Genomic DNA, 6,000 nt, shown 5'->3' on the forward strand with positions numbered 1-6,000 from the left:
AAAAGGCATACCTGGGAAAAAATATCATTGCATTGCGACGCGCTGGCAGGTTGCACAAAACGCAGCGTCGCATTCCTCCCCGCTGATGAATAAACATGACTTCTAAGCAGTAAATATTTGGGTACATCTGCTAGTGTTGTGTGCCTGGCTTCCGCCTCACCTTCTGTTGTCTTTTTCCAAGAGGATCCAGCTTATGATGCTGCTCAGACAAACACAGTGCAGGGGAGACAAATACTTATTGATTTTGAATATTTGTCTCTTCAAGGTTGCATGCCATTGACCCCATCCATCCAGAGACGGCACGAAACAGACGCAGTCAGACCACGTCAAAGGGCAGATGACAAAGTAGCCACGGTCAGTTATATCCTCAGTCATTTCAGTCGCTTATTGTGCATCACCCTGAAAGACAAGACCTTATTTCTTTCGATTCACTACATAAACAAAGAGTATATTTGAGCATACGTGTACACAAAGGACGGGGTTAATGCATAAAGCCTCCCAATTAGAGCCCCTTCATTTATAGCCGTATGAAGGAAAACTTTATGACATACAGTTGGGGACTGTCATTAAATCAGATGCGAGGAGAATGATAGCACACTTACTTTGCTTAATGAGAATGGAGGTTCTCCCCAGACTGGAGTTTTGCGAGTTCACAAAGCAAAACTACGGCTCTGTCTGTCTTTGTTGTCCTCACATCACAGATGAGATCAGAAAGTAAACAGAGACCAAATGTGCTCTAATAAAACTAAAGATCTTTTTTTGTGTGTGTGACTAAAGATCTTTTAGCCGTCTCATTTCCATAAAGCAGTTGCTGCAGAAATCAGGTATGACCTTCAGAGACATAATTAAATCAAATAGTTTTGTTCTTTGGTCCCTGATAGAAATTTTGCATGTCAATACAATTTGTTAAATAACCGCAGAGGGAAATGCAGGTTTAATGTATTAATGTCCAGGTTTATTCCCAGACACGTTTTAATTAGCAATTTAAAGATCTTTTATAAGAAAAAACTTTGCTTTTTCCCTATTAAGATGATTGTATAAAGCGCGGCAACTTTAGTGGAGACATACTGCATCTCTGCAGAAACTCTCAGAGAAAACTTTCCAAAGATAACAAGGGGGTTTTCCAGATGCATTTCTGAGTAAACACCCATGAAGTAAACACTATTACATGACACATCTAACAGCTCAAGCCAAAAATATCTAACTTATTCTTTTTACATGATTCAACCTAACATCATTAAGCTACACCAAAAGTAATCTTTAAAAGTTAGACAATGCAAAGTATGATTTCTGAGGAACAACTGCATGCATACATGACAGACAACAATTCTATTGTCAATGACAATCTAAGGCCCGGTTTCACAGATGAGGCTTAAGGCTAGTCCCAGACTAAAATGAATGTTTGACCTGTCTTAACCGAATATAACTTGCCCAGAAATATCTTAAAATATATTAGTGCCATTGTTTTGTCTCAAGATGCACACCAGTAATGTATTCTTCTGAGGCATTTTTATAAAAGCGACATAAATATCCTAATTCAACTAAGGCATAGTCCTGGTTTAAGCTAAGCCGTGTCTGTGAAACCGGGCATGTTTACCTCTATAAAGTTCCTTAAAAACAAAAAGAATTCTGTCATAAAATCATGCATTTGTAAGTAAATAAATAGTATAAAACCAAACCAATGTTTAGCTTCCGAGCATGAACTTGAAATTAATCATTACATGTAATATGAATTACGCCGCCATAAAATAATGATCACGTCATGCCGCTCTGATGCTCAGATCCATATGCGTTGGTTACGATGACGCTGTCCTGCCTTACAACTCCCTCTCTCTGTGCATCCTGTCTGCAACTCTATCTGCAAATCTCAGGATTCACTTGGAAAGATGCCAGCCAAGTGTCTTGTGAGCTGAGCTGGCAAAACGTCCAAGCGTATGTAAAATACTACCCCTCCGGTGATATCGGTCTTTAAAAGAGAGCTCGTTTCATTTTTTCAAAAGAGCCCGCTTGATAGCTGCACAATTACTCTACGGTGCCCTGTACCCCATTTAAACCGCACAGACTTTTATATCAGACGAGAGATTTGTGGATATCTAAATTGGAAGGTAAACCTGTATAAACAGCAGTAATTACCGCGCCATTCACAGGCGCTGTTGTGCGCGTTCGGCAACAGCCACAGTGATTAAAATGAATCTCCATCGACTTCTCCATTAAATTGCTGGCAGTGGTGATCCTTTGACCTTTCCTATTGATTGAACATAACAATCACAATTCAATTGTAATGCAAAGAGAACATTTGTTATAATGTACATGAGATGCATGAGCTATTTCCTAGGGTTGAGGTAATCAATGAAGTGACTTCAAAAGGAACCTACACAAAGACTTCATGGTAGGCAATATATCGAACCCTGTAATGTGTACGCAAACATTCTGACGTCTGTTGCACTACTCAATACACGTGCATCACATGAAGAAACGACATATGTTGGAATCCTCTGGTGTCATTTCACGTGCGGCGTGTCCGTGTCAAAATGTTTTCATTTGTTGGAATGTTAAGCTTTCCCAGAATTCATTGCACGTGGCGCAAAGGTCTAAGAAAAACACAGAGACTGACATTTCCCCGTTATGTTTTTTTATTCATTGTTCTCTGCACATCCACTGATTAGTAACATCTGGATGTGACACCAGTGCGGCGCGAGGAACACGTCTGGTTGTAAAATGCCATTAAACTTGTGGTGAAACTGGTCTGTGCCTGATTACTTCTATGTAGTCCTCCTCTCTCCCTCCCTCCGACCAGGAAGGAAAAACTTCAAACGCTAATCAGAATTTAATCCTGATTTTTAAAGCAGCGCATTTCAAAAAGTAGCTGGAGAAGAGTACGTGAATAAAGTCCTTAAGGGAATTTCGAGAATTGAGAGATTATAGTTTACACGCACATTAAACAGATTAAACCAGTCAGATCTCAAAAGGCAGTTTATCTAATGGAGAAAATGTACTGCGCTAATTGGGTAAAGTCTGGTGCTGAAATTACACATGAGCGACGTTCTTGTAGATTTAAGGGTAAAGTTTGATTAAAATCGCACGGCTAATCAGGGCTGTAAGCTGCAAAACATTCCCAGAATGAAAAGGCGGTCGCCACACAAAAAGTAATCGTCTCGAAAACCTTGCGCGATGACAGATTCAATTCCATTTAGTAAATGTTTAATAAATGTTATACAAACACCGCCGCCTATCTCACTGTATTCAGAAAACAAAAGGAAACTTTAATTGCTTTAATCATCCCGAGCTTTGACGTTGTTATTGGCTTTAAAAATAGCAGTTAACAGTAACTGTCTTGTAAAGGAAATTGAACCACATTTGCGAAATGATCCCCAATTAAGATATGGCCATGCAGACCAGCAGAGTTGAACTGCATGGGTGTTGTGTCTGAGGAAAGCAGTCGATGCCTTACAAAGCTATTCAATTAGCTGAAAGACCCAAAGAAAACAGGCATGTATCACTTTAATCAAATTTAAAATGACTGCGTCCCTTTTGAAGATTCCAGAGCACGGACGTGTTCATTAACAGATATCTGGACGAAATGAGGTGGAGGTTTTCCACAGAAACGGCGCTCAAACTTTCGGAAGCCAGAAAGCAGACGTCTTTACTCCTAATGCGTTTCAACATTGCAGTGCTACCTTTAATCTGCACTAAAGGGAAATAATGCGTTTCCTGCCTTATTTACCATGCTTACTTAACAAGCGCTGTACAATTAGAATTGTTAATAGATTGAGAAACAAAAGGACTTTGAAGGTGGGAAAGTGCTGACATTATTTCACAGAGGAAAAGCACCCCTGAGGAAGAAAAGCTCTGTAATAAATGTAGTTTCCTGCAACGTTCAGCAATGAAATGCTCCTCGCTCTCATTAGAAATGCCATGTAGGGGACGTAAATCAAAGACAGTAAAACTTTCATTGCCGCCACGTTAAATTACACACTTTGCGCATTGGACGGCAACTGTGTCAACATTGTAATTTCGCTTTATTCTCGTTAAATGCATGCACACTTTTTACAATCCATAAACAGATCCGGAATAAAAGTTAATAAATGTCAAAATTTGCATTCGAGAAAAAAAAGCATCTTGCTGCATTTTTGCAAATATCAATCTATGAACCTTTCAACATTTTGTCAGACAAAATGCTAATTGTACCTTTAGGAATTTGAGACACAGTGACAAGAAATGAGATGGCCTGTCCTTTTAAATGTGAAAATCAACTGGGGTAGCATACAGAAACCCTGGCGAAGCCAAAGCAAACACCGCCGGCCGCGTTTTCTACGTGGAATTATCAGCGCATAATCATACATCTCTCTTAGATAAAAAAAAACGCTGCTCCCAGATGGAGAACCCAATAAATTCCACCTCTGGTAACCGTGAATTTGCAATGACCTATCTGACTGAGATAGTTCAACATCTGTGTTTACGGAGTGTATAAATCAGCTAATTTTACAAAATGAGTTACCTTCTAATGTAAAATCAAACTACAACTCCGATAAAAAAAGATTTTGCCAACCTTTAGATCTCACCACTAATGCTCCACGGTCAACCTGCTCGAGTTTCTTCTTCATCTGTTGCCTTCTCATTTCAACACGGAGGCTAATTTAACAAGAGAATTAAGAGGTTAAGAAAAGTGCTTACACCAAGGTTTCCACGTTATTTACTTGGAATTGATTTTAACACTTAAACAGAATCCTAACTAAGGGCTTATGTTGGCAAGGCCATCTGCATTTCCCCGTAAACACACATACGTATTAGTCCAAGAATATCTCTCAGAAATGCCAGCCAAATCTGGCAATATGTGTTTTCAAAACAAAGCGTAATTTGTTTGTTTTTACCCTACAAACATGCTCTACAGCGTCCTTATGCATGATTAGCAATGTTGTTCTTCAAAGGTCCTTAAGAGAGTTTGATGCAGTTCTCGCCCGTCTTCCCATTAATCCAAGCTCAGTTAAGAGTCTGCCATCTGGACGTGTGTTCCTAGCGATAAATATGATTTAGAGTTGATTCAGACATGTTTCCTGCGCCGAGTGTGTGCGGATTTCAGAATTAAATGACACAAACAAATGTAGAGTGGAGAGCAAATTAATATCTCTCGTTTCAGAGCTACGTAGAAAAGCCCCACCCTTAATTACAGCCTGTAATCATTTCACAAACACAAATATCCAGGAATCCAATTATCATCTGATAGAGCCCTTGCACAAATAAACTGATCTCACAACATACAAAATATCTCTTGACACATTTTCAAATGAATCAGGATGTTCCTAATTTAGAAACTTGGCTAAAAAAAACACTCCACTACGTTAAGTTATTGGAGGATCCAGCAGAATTTTATGAAATTGTAACTGCATGTGTGAATATCCTAACATGTTGGGTTTCATCTGTACCAAGCAACAGTGACCTCTACAGGGATTCGAGATGGAACACACTGATACACATTTGACTTCCTGCAGTAAACTGCTTAATGACAACAAGCAATGTGAAATTATTTATAGAGTCACAAAAGCTACGAAAGTCACAGTAAACTAATACTAAAAGAGACATACAAATAGTAAAAAATGTGTGAACCAGGCTGTGAAATCTAGGCTTAAATCACATAAACTAAATTATGAGCATCGATGTTTAATTTCAATCAGTAATTTCACCGATTTCAAATTTTGACATGGTTTTTTTATTCAGTAAATCATAAAGATCTCATCTTAATATACAGTATATATGACAGAATGTTCTTGCATCTTGTAGGATGCTTTTTTTGTAGAAAACAGTAAATCACATTTATATATTCTAAAAATTAGCTTAATACTTAAAATCTTGACAAGGAAATATTTTAAATTGTCATTCTGTCCTTCTTTTCTGTTTGGATCCGACTTTAGCCGCACAGTGGTGCCGGAGAAAATGTCCATCAGGCCAAAGTCTAGGACACATCCAGGTGTAATGGCAGCACAGCCAGAAAGTGCTGCCAAG

The sequence above is a fragment of the Triplophysa rosa genome, linkage group LG6, assembly GCF_024868665.1.
Source record: "Triplophysa rosa linkage group LG6, Trosa_1v2, whole genome shotgun sequence".
Lineage (NCBI taxonomy): Eukaryota > Metazoa > Chordata > Actinopteri > Cypriniformes > Nemacheilidae > Triplophysa > Triplophysa rosa.